This window comes from Acinonyx jubatus, chromosome B4 (genome assembly GCF_027475565.1).
Source record: "Acinonyx jubatus isolate Ajub_Pintada_27869175 chromosome B4, VMU_Ajub_asm_v1.0, whole genome shotgun sequence".
NCBI lineage: Eukaryota > Metazoa > Chordata > Mammalia > Carnivora > Felidae > Acinonyx > Acinonyx jubatus.
The window spans coordinates 45,652,782-45,673,018 of NC_069387.1; the positions used below are offsets into that span (position 1 = coordinate 45,652,782).

A 20,237-nucleotide genomic window follows, 5' to 3' on the forward strand; every position below is an offset into this window, starting at 1 on the left:
TTCCAGGGAAGCTAGAATCCTGATTTTTGGCTGAAAACCACATATTCGCAGGAGTCAAAGGAAGATGCTAGTACAACAGTACAGGCTGAACGGTGGACATTTATTATCTTGCTTCAAAAAAAAGCATGTGATAACTTCATGGTTGCTTAGTGATGCCAAACACTGCTTCATTGTTGCGTGCTAAGGGCCAGGCTCTGTTTTCTGCTAAGGGCCAGGCTCTGTTTTCAGCGTAACAAATGGGAGCATTGCCCTCTTCAGGCTGTTGGAGGAGATGGACAGGGCATCACAGCCATGATTATTACATGCAGTTTAGGTGAGTGTTCTGAAGGATAAGTGTTGTGAAGGGATCTCAAAGATTCTGTCTTGTGTTCCCATGGTTTGGGCCCCATACAAAGGTGTCTAGCTGAGAGAGCAAAGGGGGGCTGAAATCCAAACTCTTTCCCCTAGCCAGCCTGTGTTCACCAAAAAGAAACAAGTCTTGAAAAACCTGTCTCTCCACGAGGGGCCTTCTGTCGTTGGTTGCCATGTAGGATGCTGTAAGCATTAGAAACAGGGGGCCTAACCTAGTGGTGGCGGTTAGGAAGTCTCTCGTAAGGAAATAACCTTCAGCTGAGATCTGGAGGCTGAGCGGGAGTTAACCAGTCTAAGGAAGGAGGGGAAGAAGAAAGACCCAGGCTGAGCCAGTCCAAAGCTCCAAGGCAGGGAAGGACTTTGAGGAAGTGAAGAAAGGTGCTTGTGGCTGGGAGTGAGTGCTGTGGGGGAGCTATGGGCAAGTCCAGATGGGCTTTTGAAGGAAGCCACATTAGGAATTCTGGACTTGACTTTAAGAGCAATGGGAAGCCATTGGATACTTGAAGAGACTTGTGCAGCTTCAGTTAAACTTGCTTATTTCCTCATTTTATCTAATTCTGGTCAAAGCCCTTAGTCTTGATCAGGATTATTTCCATAAGAGGTGGGGGGCACCTGGGTGGCTCAGTCGGTTAAGTGGCCGACTTTGGCTCAGGTCATGACCTCCCAGTCCATGGGTTCAAGCCCCACGTCAGGCTCTGTGCTGACAGCTCAGAGCCTGAAGCCTGCTTCAAATTCTGTGTCTCCCTCTCTGTGCCCCTCCCCTGCTCACACTCTGTCTCTCTCTCTCTCTCTCAAAAATAAATAAACATTAAAAAAATTTTAAAAATGTCCATAAGAGGTGGGAAAGAATGTTTAGGCTTGCACCTTTTTATTTTTTATTTTATTTTTTGGGGGGAGAGAGCCAAGTGGGGAAGGGACAGAGAGAGGGAGACAGGATCCGAAGGAGGCTTCGTGCTGACAGGCTGACAGCAGCAAGCCCAACGTGGGGCTGGAACCCACGAACTGTGAGATCATGACCTGTAGGCTTGCACCTTTATGTTTCTCTGTGATGCTGTTTAAACATACACCATATGAAACACATTTTAAAACTGGCTTCAGGGGCACCTGGGGACTCCCCTGCTCGTGCTCTGTCTCTCTTTCTCAAAAACAATAAACATTAAAAACAAAAAAACAAAAAAACCCCTGGCTTTGGGGCGCCTGGGTGACTCAGTCAGTTAGGTGTCAGACTTCGGTTCAAGCCATGATCTCACGGTTTGTGCGTTGGAGTCCCATGTCAGGCTCTGTGCTGACAGCTCGGACCCTGGAGCCTGCTTTGGATTCTGTGTCTCCCTCTCTCTCTGCCCATCCCCCACTTGCTCTCTCTTTCTCTCTCCCTCAAAAATAAATAAATATTAAAAGAAAAATCCTGGCTTCAGTAAATGAAGGGGACACGAAGTCCTGGGACCATCAGGGGGGATACTGGCCACAACTAATATATTACAGCTTCAATGCAGGACTCCTCCCCTCCTCCTGGAAAATACTATGGCCTGCTGTGGGTCTTTAAATGATGGAGCTGAAGAAGTGAATCTCGCCACTTTGCCTCCACCCACTAGCTGCTTGTTCACCTTGCCTCCTCTTCTCAGGGAAGCTGGTTGCCTGACTTGTTTTGGGTGCCGGCCCATGTTTTGCCCTTTGCCCGTACAGGTGGTGTGAATCTTCTAAGCAGGTGAGCAGCTTAGAAGTGGATACTGAATCACTTTCTTCAAATAGCTCAACAGTTTTTGTCTTCCATTTTTACTGGGTGACTGGATTGAATGTTTACAAATAATTTGGCCGAAGGATTCACTATTTATTGGGTTTTGGAAAGAGACTTCAGAGGAGGGATGATAAAAATGGACAGCCCATGAAGTTGGGTTGTTGTTGTTGGTTTTTTTTTTTTAACTGAAGCCTAGGAAAAGAGAGACCTCTGCTGGCTAAGCCGATAGAACCACCTGCATTCATTCGGTTTGCGACCCAGCAAGAAGCTGTCCCTTAAGCTTGTGCGAGGGGGGTTCGCAAATTCACTGCTCCCTGTTCATTTCCTCAGCTGTCAGCTCAGGTGTTTTTGGAGTGAATCTAAGTGACCTGTAATTCCCAGCCCCAGTCATGGTTGTTTCGGTTTCAGTCTCTAGGAAGAGGGTCGGTCTTCCATACTGCTCGAAAACAAAAGCTCTAAATAGCAGCACCAGGGAGCACCCGGGTCTGAAATCACTCCTACACCTTCTCTTTGTTTCCTTTCTCTTCTCTGCCCTTCACCTCCCCGCCTCCCCTCTGCCAGGAAAACAAATCTTCACTGAAAAGGGAGCAGCCGTGATGGAGAGAGAGGAGGAAGTAACTAACCGCTTATCTGTAGCATATCCTCCACTGAAGATTGTGGCTGGGGGCCCAGAGGTGGGGTTATATATATACCTGAGCAGCGCTGGGAACCCCGTGGATAGTGGAGTGGAGCTCCATCATCAGTGGGACACCCGTTACTCCGCTGCAGAAGGTAGAGGTGGTTATATGGGAGAAGGAAGTGGGGGGAATCGTCTCCTTGAGCCCCTGGTTTGTCAGCAACAACAACGATGATGAGTGCCTATCACGTGCCAGGCCCTGGGCCAAGCATGTTACATACCTTAATTCTGCTTCTTGCTTTGCCTCTGTCTTTACAATTTAAAAAAAATTTTTTTTCATTTATTTATTTTTGAGACAGAGAGAGATGGAGCATGAACAGGGGAGGGGCAGAGAGAGAGGGAGACACAGAATCGGAAGCAGGCTCCAGGCTCTGAGCCATCAGCCCAGAGCCCAACGCTGGGCTCGAACTCACGGACCATGAGATCCTGACCTGAGCTGAAGTCGGACACTCAACCGACTGAGCCACCCAGGCGCCCCTCTCTCTTTACAATTTTAAAGCCCTCTTTCTCTAGAAAGAAAATTAAAAATAGGTAAAGAATTTAGGACAAAGCCTGCATAAAAATAATAGCTATGTGTGTGTTTGCCATTTTATTAGTATTTTTTCGACTCTGGAGTATCCACCGCCCCCCACCCCCAGCCCCCGCATAGGAGAAGAGGCCTTCCCTGTGCTGACTGTGCTAAGTCCTAAGCTCACATCCAAGATGACACCTCGGGCCTGTGGTACAGAGCAGCAAAAGGGCCTCTTTGGTCTGGCGCTTTGTTTCCAACGTTGGTTCCACGTCCCGTCTTCCCACACGTCCTGTCTTCCCCTGTCTAACCTGCTCTTGCTCCTTAAACACTCATTCTGGTAGATTTCAACAGCCTTTTCCGGATGGGCTGAAGTAGGAGCTCTTACTATCAAGTAACGTTCACTTTAACGCTGTTGGGGGGACCTTGAATCATCTGGTTCAAGCCCCTCTTTGGGGAAAATTGAGGCCCAGGGAGGTTGTCGGCTGCCCAAAGTTACCCAACTTGGGGGGGGGGGGGCTGAAGACTGGAACCCAGAGCTGGGGTCTTGATGCAGCACCCCTTTTATGACACCCACGCCGTCCTTGCTGTCCATCGTGCAAGAGATGGTTTTTGACTTTACTTTCTGCTTCTCCTCTCTGGTTGCCTGTCAGCCACCCCCTTTTCTAAGGGGTCCACTCCTTCATACAGCACAGGGCCAACCCGGGGCCAATTAGTACAGCCACCTGTCGGCCGGCCGCTCCAAGCAGCCCCGGGGCAGTTTCCCTCCCTCCCCTAAACTAACCTCTTCTGTTTGCACCTTGTTAGTGCAGTAACAAATCACTTGACTCACATTTACCAAGTGACATTCATGGACCTTTTACCCTGCTCTGAAATGCCTATTGATTTTGGCATTCCTGTGCTGCTAGGTAGTCTCGAGTTATGTTTCATGCGTGCTTTAAGTTTGTGTGTGTCAGAAGTTGCCTTTACTTATTCTAAACGCTCTCTGATTCCTCAGCATAACACAGTGCCTTTGACTGGAAACATAGTCTCTTAACCCAACAGAATAAATCTCTAACTCTGGGAATTTTAGTACTGTGGAAAGCCAATTATATAGCTATTTTAAAGTGGGGTGTCCTCTCTTAAGAGTTTCAATCTGTGCCTTATAGTTTCTAATATGGTGCCCTGGGTCTACTTGTTAACATTTGCCAAAGTTTTGTAAGTGATAAATCGCCCTACTTGAGTACTGCCGTAGAATTTGTTCATTCATGGGGCTGGCAGTTATTTAAAGAGTGTTCCTGAAGTATGCTGGACTGCGTTAGGCCCCTGAAGGCATTTGAAAAAAAGTTTTCGACATCTGCGGCATTTGAGAAAAAGTTTGACTTCTGCCTGTCCATCCCCTTCTGGCTGCCTGGAGGGTGGATAAGATGGATGCAACTTGAGGAGGCATCCTTTGTTTCTGAGGATAGAAGGTGCATTGTGGAGCACAAAGATACAGGAACTGTAGGCGATGCCACACCAGCTCTGTACCGCTTATCTCCCGAATTCCTCTAAGTAAAAGAAAAATACACTTTTATCTTGTTTAAGCCACTATTATTTCTGGTCTCTGTTACTAGCTGCCAAATGCAAATCTTAACTGATATAGAAGTCCTTGAGGATTTTTGAGCAAGGGATTGATTCTGATTGGTAGCTATGCAAGAGCTAGATTTGGGGGGTGGGGGTTGTTCCGGGCCATACAGAGAGATAAAGTTGGCTTGGCAGGTGGGGACGGATAGTTGGGGAGGCTTTGTATGAGGAGAATACAGATCTTGCCCAGGGTCATTGATTTCGTTTTTTTCCCCCCAGGACACCTCTGCTGAACTCCTGTTCTATAGCGGTTATTTAAATATGTAGTTACCGAGTGATTTGCATTGTGCTATCGTCAGGTGGCCTGAAAGCTAGGGAGATTGAGAAGATGGGTATTCTTTGTGTTCTAAAAAGGAGCAGGCAAAAGCTGGCACAGGAAAAGAGTATCAGTGTTAAGTAAAGTGAAGTTACTATGTTTTCTGAACTCCTGCAGACTTTTTCAAGGAAAGGAACTTTTGTTACACGGGACTGTCTAATCAAGATACATTTGAAATGTATCCTTTCCTGGGGAGCAACTGTAAGTAATATTTTAAAAATATATCTTGGAGTAACTTGCAGGGTAGAGATACATTTCATATGCTAAAAATTTCTAAAAGGGGAAAATCTATTAACTTACTCTAAGCTTCACATCACATCTTCCTAGTGAACTTTTCATCTTCAGGTTGGGCAGATAATTTCACATCTTTTAGAAGCCATTTCATTCTTGTTTAAAAGGCTTATAAAAATATAACAGTATAGCTATAATAGAGCATAGCGTTCCTGTGAACTAGATGTGCTAACTTAGTATCTAGGTCTCTGTTTCCTTGAAAATGGGTTGGCCGTTCCAAAGTTCCTTCCAAACCCGGCTCAAACAGGTAATTGGAAGCTTACTACAAATTTCAAGGTCCCTTAAGGCACTGGCCTTCAGTCTTTCTCTCCCTGCACATAGAAAGGCAGATGTGCCCAATGTTACCTGAAAATCCTTGTTCATTAATTATGTCTCCCTGCTCTTTCCTTCATTTGGAAAAAATACATTAGAATGCAAGTAACCGAATAGTAGGTTGTACCTGAACCATCTGTTGCAAACTTCATGCCAGCTCATTTTTAATAGTATCTATGATTGTCCCTCGTTCATAGTGGGAAAAAATAGGGAAAAAATGATTGCAAATATTAGGTTTTGATTTATACCTCCCTGAAGTGCCTAGGTTGAATTTTGCACATAGGCAAAACAATCCCCAATAGTCTGATAAGCAGACGTTCTCTCCCTACAGATAGATAATAACAGGAACCAACTTTTATGGAGCACTCAATGTGTGCTAAGCCACTTATCTACATTTTTTCCTTTTAACCCTGACAAAAATTCTGAGAAATAGCTATATCAATGAGGAAACTGAGTTTTTGGAACTAACTCTTGCTCACCGTCACATTAAGCAGCTGAACGAGGGCTCAGATCTAGGTCTCGCTGACTCTTCTGACTCTCGCCTGGGTTTAGAGGCTGTCCTGTTATTCTTGTAAATAATCTCAATGTAAATCTCTTGTAAATAATCTCAAGGCCAGCTGGCTCAGTGTGACACTCGATCCCAAATCATTCTCTTTCACTTTCTGCCAGATTGGAAGACTGTATAGTGATTAAATATTTCTGGCCAGCAATGTCTTGCCATTTATGGAAAAATGATACCCCCTAATCTTTAATAATTGTTTCATTAAGAACAAAAACAAAGCTCCTGCTAAACTTTGGAATGATTGTAGGAAAATCTTAGTACTTCTTGCACCTTAGTCTCCCTCTCTCCTCGGCAAGGAAAGAATAGTATCATTTTCCAAAGTTGCTCTAGGAAGAAGACAGAGGATGCTACTTAGTTTTGATCAGTAGACTTTTTTTTTTTTTTTTTTTTTGTGGCAGGCTACAACTACCATGGGACATTTTAAGGTTAGGAAACCCCTTCTTAGGGGATAAGGCCATTTTATGGTAAAAGAGGCTCGGAAGGCCTAAGGAGGGAGGTTATTATTAAAGCATGAGCTTGCCTCTGAAGATCCATATAGATTCTGGTGTTTCTCCAAGGCCACCTTGCGAGTTAGGTAGGAAGACATGATCCAAGGCTTTATATTTGCTAAACTTGTTTGTGTTAGGTTCCTACCTCCTATCTCATTTGCCTGGGCGGGGGGTGCCCAACTTGTTTTGGGGGAAGTGTAGCAAGATAAGAGCCAAGTGAAGTTAGCTAATTTGTTAATTTGGTGAGAGGACTCCGTAAAAAGATCATTTCATGGGGTGCCTGGGTGACTCAGTCAGTTAAGCGACCAACTTCATTCAGCTCAGGTCATGGTCTCACGGTTTGTGAGTTTGAGCCCTGCATGGGGCTCTGTGCTGACAGCTCAGAGCCTGGAGCCTACTTCCGATTCTGTGTCTCCCTCTCTCTCTGCCCCTCCCCTGCTTGAGCCCTGTCTCTCTCAAAAATAAAATAAGATAAAATAAAATAAAATAAAATTAAATTAAATTAAAAACCCTTAAAATTTTTTTAAAAAGGCCATTTCATTTGTGCGGATAAGAAGCGCTTAGGGTGGTTTTCTTGTCCTTTGGGTTTTGAAGGTAATTTTGTAAAGAATAATTAAGCCTTAGGTTTTCTTTTGAGCCTGAGAGGTAGGTCCTGGGAAAGCCAGTTGCTTTGTGGATGGGAATATACCCACAGCTGGGGGTGGGAGTGGGTTGGGTGGGCAGAGGTAGATCTGATTAGCTGAAGTCTATGGTCTTCCTCAATGAGCCACCACAGACTTGTAGGTGGGGTCGTCATCTTCACGTCACAATGTCTAGGCTAAGCTTACGAGGGAAAGGAATAACCTCCCCACAAGGTGGTCGACATGAGCCACTGAAATAATGTATCTGAGAGTGCTTTATAAAAACATTGTTATAATGTGTGGAAATGGTGGCTAAAGGAAGTGCTTCAAAACGTCAGCTATTATTAATGAGAGTGTAATTCAATATTAGGTCTAACTGGACACGGCTGATGTATACACACATGGGGCAACTTTTCAAAATATATCCTTTCCTTACCTGTTCACGGATATTCCTCACCATCCATTCTCATTCCTCCCTGCTTTCTCCCCTTTGCATAGTATATTCATATAAATACATTTATCCATTCCGTTTTAGCAGCTGGAGTGTGAGTGTGGTTTCCTTAGTTGCTCTGCTGTGTGTGAAGTGAACACTGACTACACATTATTCTTTACTTTGGGAAGGCTGGGAACAATTCAAAGCCAAGGGCATGTTGTAACACTACTTAATAATCTGATGTCACATGGCTCATTCTCGGAATAATAGGTATGTTTTCTTTAGAGCTGGTGTCTTAGACCTGCTTCCTAGGGCAGAGCCTCATTACTAACTGCAATATTTCTTAATTAATCAAACGAGAACCAGGCCATGTTGGTATGATGTCACTGCATTAGTGCTTGGCATAATTTCTTCTCTGGTCATCTGGCTGAATCATTAAGATAGTTAACATAACTGTAGGAACAATGGCTCTCACACCTGGTATGAGGAAGAATTACCTAACGTAGCTTTGAGGATGCTCATTTGCACAAAGTTCTGGAAAATGTCGATATAGAAAGAAGTTCTGTGTAAGTTTTCTTTTCTTTTTTTCTGCGTCTGTTTTCTTTTACCTTCCTTCCTTCTTCCAGTAAAAACGTATTAAGCACCTACTGTATGCTAAGCATTAGGTATAAAAAAAACCCATCCCTGCTCTCAAGCCCTTAAGGAGCTCAAAGGTGTGTGTGTGACCACAGTACAATAAGTTATGAACAATGAGATAGGTTAGCATAACCTTCTGTGAGCATACACGTGGGAGAGGGCAGCTCTGGGAAGGCTTTGCAGAGGAGATGTTGTGTTAACTATTGAAGGATAAATAGAAATTTGCGGAGCCCAAACCCAACAAACAAGAGTAGCAGAAGGGGTATCCATGTGGCTGAACAAAATCTACAAAGGCACCAAGGCGTGGAGGAAGGTGATTGGGACGTATGATGTATAGTCTGGTACTACTCAGCTTGTCATAGTCTGGTGTTACCAGTGCACGGATGCACAGTTTACAGCAGCAGACATTTTTGTGGACCTGCTCCTGAGGTGTCTTCGCAGCTGTGGTAATCATCCGCTACAATCTGGTTTTGGCAGGCCACAACTGTTTTCCCTCTACTTCATGGTGTGGAATTCTGGAGGATCAGTAGAGCACTTCTCGGTCAATTCTCTGTGTGGAGATAGACATGAGGGAAGCTCTGAACCCTGAATCAGCTACCAGTTGCCTACCGCCACGAGATGGGAGATGTGCAGAGAGTAGACTCCAGGATAAAATTACTTTATCTCATTTGAATGACCTGTTCTGGTAAATCATGCTAGATTTCAAGAGTTACACCAACTCCTTTTACCTAGACTAAGGTCCAGTTTAAGTGGCTTCCTTTGTCTCTTTTCTCCTGTGCTTCGATCTATTTCCTACCGACTGCCTACAACCGAGCCTTCCCCAGAAGTACAAGCAGGCCCTGGACCATCTTACTTTGGGTGTGGAAGGATGCACAAAAGGGAGGTATGAGAAGTGACAGGTTTAAGATAGGAAAAGCCATGATGGATTGAGTGGTGTGGAAAGAACAGCCAGAGGAGTCTCATGGCTCCCAGGTATGGTCTTACTTCAGTATGGCCGTTGCGTTCAATCATTGGCTGGAGGCAGCCTTGGGAAGCATGGCCTCAGCACAAAGTCAAGTGTGGGTTTCAGGTGACTGGCTTGAGGACTCCCCAGTGGCCTTGCTGAACTTTCTTTACAACCTCACTGCGATCCAAGACACTTTCACTCAGCCTTCCTTCCTTCCCGCTCTCCTTCACTCAAGGTCAGATATGCATCATGGTTGGACAGCTTCCCCAACTTCTCTTGGCTCCTCTTCACTTCCTCTACAGATGTTTCCCCTGGTAAATGTCTTGCATGTCTAACTATATTTTGGTGGCTCCGTTTTGGAGGACCTGGAACAATACTGCACGGGACGAGCAAAGGAATGCTGATTTTAGTTCTATGCTCTTTACTGCTGAGATTCACCAGTAGGAAAATGTATTGCTTTGATCAAAATTTTAAAAGAAAAGGGAGAACAGAAAGTGTGCCAATAAGGCAAGAGAAAGCTGTTGAAAAGGATTAAAGTTCAATAAAATAGGGACAATAAGGAATGAGATACAAGAAGATGCAATGGTTTAAAAATATTTGAATGAGCATGACGTGGAGGAAGGTATAATAAAAATGCAATGTCACGTGGGGTCACCCCCCCCCCCCCAACCAAGGTCTGTTTAGTGGGAGTCACTAGCCTTCACTTGTTCCTGTTTGAGTCTCAGTCTTGGGCTTCTGGAGCTTACTAGCTCACTCTTGTATAATAAAAACCCTCTTTCACAGTGTCAATTCAGTAACTAAAATTGTCCAGTTTGATGCTTAATCAAAATTCAATCTTCAGGGCGCCTGGGTGGCTCAGTTGGTTAAGCGTCTGACTTCGGCTCAGGTCATGATCTCGTGGTCCGTGAGTTCGAGCCCTGCGTTGGGCTCTGTGCTGACAGCTCAGAGCCTGAAGCCTGTTTCAGATTCTGTGTCTCCCTGTCTCTCTGACCCTCCCCCGTTCATGCTCTGTCTCTCTCTCTCTGTCTCAAGAGAATAAATAAATGTTAAAAAAAATAAAACAAAAATAAAACAAAAAAACTCAATCTTCATTCAAGTGAAAAAGTTTTCTTCTCCTTAGCTATTGACCAGGACAAGAAAGATCCTACGGCCTCTTCAATTCTAGACAAAATTGGTACTCTGTCTCTTCTGCTTCATTCTGTTTGCCAAAGCAAGTCACATGGCCAGCCCCAAAGGTAAAATCCAAGGAAATATACTTATTCCTGAGTCAGAAAAACTGAAATTACATGGTAAAGTATGTGGGTAGAGGGAAAAGCAAAAGTTAGGGCTAGGAATTCAATCTCCCGTAATACTAAGGGGAGAAAGTCTCCAATTAGCTATGCGTGGCACCTGTGTTCATCCCTTGACCATTCCCTGTGGCCAGGGTGGGACATGGTAGTATGATTGGCAGCTACAATAGGACTACGTGCTTGATGTGAGTAAGAAGAACTGTTTCCCCAAAAGGAGATGCTAATCCAGGAAGAAAGGAGGAGGCTAGAAACAGAACAATTCTACTCCCATGCTTCCCATGCCTTGGCTTCTTAGCCCTTGTAATCACTCTTTCACATAGGTACTCCTAAGATCCTCTTTTTTTTTAATGTTTATTTTTGAGAAACAGAGAGAGAGAGAGCAGGGGAGAGGCAGAGAGAAAGAGGGAGACAGAGGCTCCCAAGCAGGCTCTGCGCTGACAGCTGAGAGTATGATGTGGGGCTTGAATTCACAAACCGTGAGATCATGACTTGAGCTGAAATCAAGAGTTGGTCGCCTAACCCACTGAGCCACCCTAATATCCTTTTTATAGCTGAGAAAATTGATGTTAAGAGAGGTTATGTAACTTGCTCAAGATGACCCATCTTGAATGATAGAAATTTTGGATTAAAAAAATAGCTTTAGGAACTCCTCGGTGGCTTAGGCGGTTAAGCAACCGACTCTTGATTTTGGTTCAGGTCATGATCTCATGGTCAGGAGACTGAGTCCTGTGTCTGGCTCAGCACAGAGCCTCGTTGGGATTCTTTCTCCTCTCTCTGCTTCTGGCCTGCTTGTGCTCTCCCTCACCCCCATCCTTCACCCCCAACCAAAATAAATAAGTTAATTAAAAAAAATAGATATACCTAAGGGCGGCTGGCTGGCTCAGTCAGTAGAGCATGTGACTCTTGATTTTGGGCTCATGAGTTCCGGTTAGGTGTAGAGATTACTAAAAATAGATTTATCTAATCACCAAAGCCACAGTAATCAAGAGCGTGGTGTTTATTGAAAGGACAGACACAAAGATCAATGGAATAGAATGCAGAGTCTAGAAATAGACACACCCATGCATTGTCAACCAATTTTTTAAAGATGTTATTTCTAAGTAATCTCTACACCAATGTGGGGCTTGAACCCATAACCCCAAGATCAAGAGTTGCATGCTCTCCTGACTGAGCCAGCCAGGCACCCCAACCAATTTTTAATGAAAGTGCAAAAAGTCAATGTAGGAAGATAGTCTTTTCAGTAAATGATGTTGAAACAAATAACAACCATATGCAAAAAAAACAAAACAAAAAAAAAAAAAAACCAAAAAAACAAAAAAGCCAAAGTAAAGAAAAAAAAAAAAAAAAAGAATCTCAACTTACACCTTTCACCTTATGCAAAAATGGATATGCCCAAACCTCACAATGAATCATGGACCTAAATGTAAAATGTAAAACTATAAAGCTTCTAGAAAAAAACATAGAAGAAAATGTTTGTGAACTTGGATGAGGGAAAGGTTTCTTAGATATGAAGCTGAAAAAGCACGATCCATCAAAAAAAAAATCTAAATTGGGCTTCATCAAAATGAACAACTTTTGCTGTGTGAAAGTGACTGTAAAAGAGAATGAAAACATAAACCATAGACTAGGAGAAATAGTTTCAAATCACATATCTGACAAAGGACTTGTGTGCAGAATATATAAGAACTTTCAAAACTTATCAATGAGAAAATAATCCAATTAAAAATGAGCAAAAGATTCTTTTATTTTTATTTTATTCTTTTATTCTATATGTGAAATATATGTATATATTATCTTTAAATAATACTTTATTGTTATAATCTGAATTTTCTCCATGACATAAGCATTACGGGGATAACTTAAAAATTTCAAATAGTTGAGCAATTTTAGAGGCTGCTTTTGTTATTTATCACACTACAAGGTGAAAATATATATAGTGATTTTCTGCCTTTTAAAAAATTTTTTTAATGTTCATTTGTTTTTGAGAGAGAGAGAGACAGAGTGTGAGCAGGGGCGGGGTAGAGACAGAAGGAGACACAGAATCCAAAGCAGGCTCCAGGTTCTGAGCTGTCAGCACAGAGCCCTACGTGGGGCTTGAACCCACAAAACACAAGACCATGACCAGAGCTGAAGTCAGATGCCTAACAGACTGAGCCACCCAGGTGCCCACCCCCCCCTTTTTTTTTTATTTAAAAAAATTTTTTTTTTCAACGTTTATTCATTTTTGGGACAGAGAGAGACAGAGCATGAACGGGGGAGGGGCAGAGAGAGAGGGAGACACAGAATCGGAAACAGGCTCCAAGCTCTGAGCCATCAGCCCAGAGCCTGACGTGGAGCTCGAACTCACGGACCGCGAGATCGTGACATGGCTGAAGTCGGACGCTTAACCGACTGCGCCACCCAGGCGCCCCCCCCCCCCCTTTTTTTTAAGTACGCTTCACACCCTGCATGGAGCTCATTGTGAGGTCTTGAACTCACGACCCTGAGATCAAGACCTAAGGTGAGATCAAGAGTTGGATGTTTGACTGAGCCACCCAGACACCCTGATTTTTTGCCTTTCTGATACTTATCCTATTTTTCTTATCTAAGTGATCCAAACAAATAATTGACATGGACTTAGTGAAAAAAAAAAAAAAGTTTTTCTTCTGTGTTGCCATGAAATTTTTACTATTACAGGGGTGCTTGGGTGGCTCAGTCAGTTGAACATCCAACTCAGGTCATGATCTCACAGCTCGTGAATTCCAGCCCCGTGTCAGTCTCTGTGCTGCCAGGTCAGAGCCTGGAGCTGTATGTATATATGTATGTATACATACATATACATATATGTATATATTTGTATATATACATATATACATATACATATATACATATATGTATATATTTAAGCTCTTCTTTATCTGTTCATCTATTGGTGGATACTTGGGCTGCTTCCATAATTTGGCTATTATAAATAATGTTGCAATAAGTATAGGGGTGCTTATCAAACTTTTCAAATTAGTGTTTTTCATATTCTTTGTAGAATTAATTTCTACATTAATTGCACTCATTAATGCAAGTAGTGGATTATATGGTAATTCTTTTTCTCCTCCTCTTTTTAAAATGTTTTTTTATTTTGAGAGAGAGAGGGAGAGAGAGAATCCCAAGCAGACTATACACTGTCAGTGTGGAGCCTGAAGTGGGGCTCAATCCCACAAACCATGAGATCATGACCTGAGCTGAAATCAAGACTGAGCTACCTAGGCGCCCCTCATATGGTGATTCTATTTTTAATTTTTTGAAGACACTTCATACTGTTTTCAATAGTGGCTATACCAGTTTGCATTCCCAACAACAGTGCACGGCAGTTCTTTTTTTTCCCCACATCTTCAACCTTGTTGTTTCCTGTGTTTTTGATTTTAGCCATTCTGACGGGTGTGACATGATATCTCATTGTAGTTTTGATTTGCATTTCTCTGATGATGAGTGACATCGAGCATCTTTTTGTGTGTCTGTTGGCCATCTATATGTCTTCTTTGGAGAAATGTCTGTTCATGTCTTCTGCCCACTTTTGAATTGGATTATTTGGCTTTTTGGTGTTGAGTGTTATACATTCTTTATATATTTTGGATACTAACCCTTTAACAGATATAGCATTTGCAAATATCTTCTTCCATTTAGTAGGTACCTTTTAATTTTGTTGGTTATTTCCTTCACTGAACAGAAGCTTTTTATTTCGATGTGGTCCCAATAGTTTATTTTTGTTTTTGTTCCTCTTGCCTCAGGAGACATATCTAGAAAAATGTTGCTATGGCTGATGTCAGAGAAATTACTGCCTGTGCTCTCTGCTGCGATTTTTATGGTTTCAGGTCTCACATTTAGGTCCTTAGTCCATTTTGAGTCTATTTTTGGGCATGGCATAAGAAAGTGGTCCAGTTTCATTGTTTTGCATGTAGCTGCCCAGTGTTTTCAATGCCATTTGTTGAAGAGACTGTCTTTTTCCTATTGCATGATCTTTCCTCCTTTGTTGAAGGTTAACATAATAAAATAATTGTGGTTTTACTGCTGGGTTCTCTATTCTGTTCTTTTGATCTATATGTCTATTTTTGTGCCAGTATCATACTGTTTTGGTTCCTATAGCTTTGTAGAATATCTCAAAATCTGGGATGGTGATACCTCCAGTTTTGTTCTTCTTTTTCAAGACTGCTTTGGCTCTTTGGGGTCTTTTGTGGTTCTATGCAAATCTTAGGATTATTTGTTCTAGTTCTGTGAAAAATGCTTTTGGTACTTTGATAGGAATTGCATTAAATCTGTGGATCGTTTTGAGTAGTATGAACATTTTAACAATATTTGTTCTTCAAAAAATGGGCAAAGGGCTTTGAACAGATACTTCATGAAAGGAGATACACACAGATGGCAGATAAACACATGAACGTGTGTTCAACATCATCAGTAATTATGGAGTTGCAAATTCAAACACAATAAGATAATACCACATGCCTCTTAGAATGGCTAAAAACCCAAGCCAAGCCAACCCAACCCAACTAAACCCAAACTAAAACAAAACAAAACCAAACCAAACCTGAAATGCTCAATGCTGATGAGGCTATGGAGCCACTGGAACTCCCAAACATTGCTGGTAGGATGCAAAATGGTGCAGCCACTTTGGAAAACAGTGTGGAGTTTTCTTACAAAGATAAACACACACCATATGACCCAGTAATTCTAGGTATTTACCCAAGAGAAATGAAAACTGAAATTCACGTGAAAAAAAAAAAGGTACATGAGTATTTGTTGCAGCTTTATTCACAATCATCAAATACCGGAAACCAAAATGTCCATCAACAATTGAATGGATATGGGGTGCCTGGGTAGCTCAGTTGGTTGAGCGTCCGAGTTCGGCTCAGGTCACGATCTTGCGGTCTGTGAGTTCGAGCCCCGCATCGGGTTCTGTGCTGACAGCTCAGAGCCTGGAGCCTGCTTTGGATTCTGTGTCTCCCTCTCTCTCTGACCGTCCCCTGCTCATGCTCTATCTCTGTCTGTCAAAAATAAATAAAACATTAAAAAAAAAAAAAAAAACCCAACCGAATGGATAAACACACTGTGGTGTAACCATACCATGGAATACTACTTAGCAGTAAAAAAGAATGAACTATACACACAGCAACATGGGTGAATCTCAAATGCATTTTGCTAAGTGAAAGAAGCCAGATCTGAGTGACTGCCGATTGTGTGATGCCATTTGTATGGCATCCTCAAGAAGGCAAAAGTAAAGAGACGGAGACCAGATCCTTGGTTGTCAGGGACTTGGGCTGAGATGTGTTGGTTATAAAGAGGCAGCACCAGGGGATTATTGGGGCTGATGTAACTCTTCTGTATCTTAATGGTGGTAGTGGCATCATGCTGCTGCTTTACTTCCAAGCAGAGAGAAGAGGACACATGTTTTTACAATCTAGGGAGTTAAGAGGGAAGAATCTTTTGCTTTCTGACAAAATTGAGGTCATTGTATCTACTAGTTGAATTCTCAAGGGCTTCTGTCAGAGCTCCAGCTGGAAATTTCAGGGTCAATGAGAAGCCTGGACACCTAGAAAATTCTATCACAGATAAGCTGTGTAAGGCAGAATAATGGCTCCCCATGACGTCTACATCCCATTCCCCGGAACTTATGAGTGTTGCCTTAAGTGGCAAAAGGGTCTTTCCATATGTGATTAATGTTGAGGACCTGGAGACAGGGAGAATAGCTTGGATTATCTAGCTGGGCCCAATCTAATCAAATGAATCCTTCAAAGCAAAAGCAGCTGTGGTCAGAGACACGCCTATGGAAGACTGGTCATTCCTTCTCCCTCATCCCTGCTTTGTTTTTCTCCATAGCACTCAGTGCCGTATTGTAGGCAGAATGATGGAGCCCCAAAGATGCGCACACCCTAATTCCCAGAATCTGTGAATATATGTTACATGGCTAAAGGGGAGGGAAGGTTGCAGATGGAATTAAGTTTGCTCATTTGCTGACCCACAAACAGGGAGATTATTTGGGATTATCTGGGTGAATCCACTGTCACAAGGGTCCTGAAAGGTGGAAGAGGAGGGCAGAAGACATCAGAGTGATGGGATGAGAGAACTCAACGTGCCTTTGCTGACTTTGAAGGTGGAGGAAGGAACTGTGGAGCCAAGGAACACAGAGCCTCTAGAAGCTGGAAGAGGCAAGGAAAAGGAGCCTCCCCTAGAGGCTCCAGAAGGGAATGCAGCACCGTCAACACCTTCATTGCCACCCGTGAGACCCAGGTTAGACTTCTAGCCCACAGTCCTGCAAGGTATTAAGTTTGTGTTGTTCCAAGCCACTAGGTTTGTGGTGATTTGTTATAGCAGCAATGGAAACCAATACATAAGGAGAATGTATTGTTAAGTGTGAGGGGAGATGTTAATATTCATCAGGCTTCCTGGTTCTTCATCCCTCGAGTCCAGGCAGGTGATCCATTTGTCTACCTTCAGGATCAGTCTCATTGCCACTGGGATCAGTTCTGATCCTGGCAGTAAACATATGGGGTGTTTGTTGATATAAGATCGCGTATTAAGCTGCACTCTTGTTGCCTGTGCCAGTGTTTCCTGAAAACACGTTCCCAGCTCCTGCCCTCCTTCAGCACAGGTGACTCGACCTCATTCTGAACCCAGTTTTGGGTCATATCTGCCCCTGCCTCGAGATCCCTGTTCCCGATCTCCTTTTCCTCCACCAGATTGCACTACATACTTGAGCGTGCCGAGGCCCCACACTTGCTTCACCCCTGACACAACTTTCTCTTCCCTCTGCTTGGGATTTTGTTTTATGCCCGTGTGACAGAGGGAAAGATGTATTATAATGATGTACTGGCAATACCTCCCTTCTTGTCCACGGGACGAATGCATGCTTTGTATACTCAGCTCACTCTAGAGGGCTTGCTGAATTAAGCAGGGTGGCTGGCAGTGAAGAGAATTAAAATGTGAGGGAAGACCAAAGTTCTCCACCTACCACAGGCTGAGGGGGATCATTGGAAGAAAATTTGATGAGAAGGTTGAATAAGCAGGAGAGATGGGTGAGCTGTAAGCCTAGAGATTTTGAGGAAATAGAAACTGAACAAATATTTAAAAGGAAGGTTTCCTAAGGGCGCTTGGCTGGCTCAGTTGGTAGAGCATACAATTCTTGATCTCGGGGGCATGAGTTCGAGCCCCATGTTGGATGTAGAGATTACTTAATAAAAAATAAAGTAAAATGAAGAAAAAAGAGGAAGGTTTCTTATATGGTATGTAATGTGATATTGTCTTTGCCTCCCTGAGAAACACTCAGTAAATGTTGGCTTTGTGGGAGCTTGGAGGCGGTAAGTGCTGAGGGTCACCCTAAGGCAAGGGCAGGATGACCCCAAACAGCCCAAATAGTTTCAGATGGAGAGAATGAGGAAAGGGACGGAAGTGGTCTTTCCAGTGGAAGGCCTTTCAGCAGGGATCCTTCAGAAAGGCTGCAGGAAGTAGCTGTCCCTCAGAGCAGTCCAAGAGGGACACAAGAGGGCATTTACCTGCCTGCACGCTCCCGTCTCCATTTCCGTTGGCCAGGGTTCACCTCCTAAACTCCTAGATAGTGTCGTCTGGCCACTCTGTGACCACTCAGAAACTGATTTCACACACTGCCATTTCATTTAAGTCTGGAAATGGGCAGTGACTCACATGGGTGGGGCACTGACAAAATGAAAGAACAGAAGAGGCAGTGGAGGGAATCTGAGAAGGCTGAAAACATTTGTCTCCGTGATGAGAAAAGCTTTTATTAAAATCTGGCTCCAGGGGCACCTGGGTGGCTCAGTCGGTTAAGCATCTGACTTTGGCTCAGGTCATGGTTTCACGGGTTAGTGAGTTCAAGCCCCGCATCAGGCTCCCCACTGACAGTGCAGAGCATGCTTGGGATTCTTGCTCTCTCCTCTCTTTCTGCCCTCCACCACTCACACTTTGTCTCTCTCTTGAAACAAATAAATAAAAACTTAAAAAGAAGAAAAAGAAGCCATACCTTCTATTTCTAAAAAAAAAAAAAAAAAAATCTCGCTCCAAATTGTAAATCATGTTTTTAAGTGCACAGCTAATAAATGTATGAACTTACTTTTTTTTTTTAATGGTTATTTATTTTTGAGAGAGAGAGAGGGAGTGAGCAGGGGAGGAGCAGAGAAAGAGGGGGACAGAGGATCCAAAGCAGGCTCTGTGCTGACAGCAGAGAGCCCAATGCTGTCTTGTGGGGGCTCCAACTCAAGAACTGTGAGATCATGACCTCAGCCAAAGTTGGACACTTAACTGACTGAGCCACCCAGGCACTCCAAATTTATGTTTTTTTTTCATAAAGACATATGAAAAACTACTGAGGAAACATTCCCTAATGCTAATTAACAATGCCCCAGAAATCTCATCTTTAGAATTTCAGACTATAGCCATAGTGTTACAGTCTAACAGGTGGGAATCTTCTAGCATTTTGATTTTTAAAAGGTCATGCTGTCTCAAAAATAAATAAACATTAAAAAAAATTAAAAAAAAAAGGGGGGGCACCTGGGTGGCTCAGTCACTTGGGCGTCTGATTTCGGCTCAGTTCACGATCTCACCATCGGTGGGTTCTGGCCCCGTGCCGGGCTCTGTGCTGACAGCTCAGAGCCTGGAGCCTGCTTCGGATTCTGTCTCTCTCTCTCTCTCTCTCTGCCCCTCCCCTACTTCCACTGTCTCTGTCTCAAAAATAAATAAACATTAAAAATTTTTTTAAAAGGTCATGCTGTTTAATTACTCAAGTAATACATATAATATTTTTACTAGTAAAAAAAATTTTTTTTTCAAGCCAAAACTACCCTTCCGAGTGAAGGCAGTTGCATTTTCTCTGCCCTTTCTTAACTCAGCCCTGAACGGAAAAGGGGCATGATTTGAGGGGCAGATTTGGGGAAAATAAAGTGGGCATGCTCAGTTCATTCCCACCCACTTTCCTCCTTGGAATCCAGCCAGCATGAGGTCTGCTCTCAGGGCGGGCTGACGCTTCCACTCACGGCAAGGCAAATCCCCCTTGGACCTGGACTGCTGGATTTTATTCTGCAGCTGGGTGCTGGGAAGCTTTTCTGACTCTCAACCCAGCTTTATCAGGAACTAGGTACGACTTTGGCCTTCTCCTTCCACTCCTTTATCTCAGTTTGTTTTGAACTCAGAAAAGGAGGAAGGGGTGCTATTTATCGGGCTCTGCTTCAGTGTTCCGACATTTGATACATCAGCCAGAAAATTGGTGTGGGCGAAATAAGGTACACAATTAGGGAGAAGCGAATGAATGCCCATGGAGTGACTGAGGCTTCTGGAGTGGCATGGGATTGGCCTTGGCCCTGTGGTCTTGCTCTTTAGTGTGTGTGTGCAGGACATTTCGATCTTGGCAGTCTTACACTGAGCCAGGTAGGTTTTTATGGTGGTGCAGTGGGCTCTTAACAGCTGTGGCCTGGGAAAAAAGACCTTAGAAAAG

At 43.4% G+C, this 20,237-nt stretch overlaps 1 protein-coding gene across 1 annotated transcript in view; it reads left to right on the forward strand.

The window, feature by feature from the left end:
* Positions 1–20,237, forward strand: part of APOLD1 (apolipoprotein L domain containing 1) — a 60,266-nt gene that overhangs the window by 9,622 nt on the left and 30,407 nt on the right. The window contains exon 2 of the mRNA XM_053225846.1: positions 16,890–17,055. The gene's annotated coding sequence lies outside the window, so the exon portion shown is untranslated. The remainder of the gene's footprint in view (positions 1–16,889; positions 17,056–20,237) is intronic.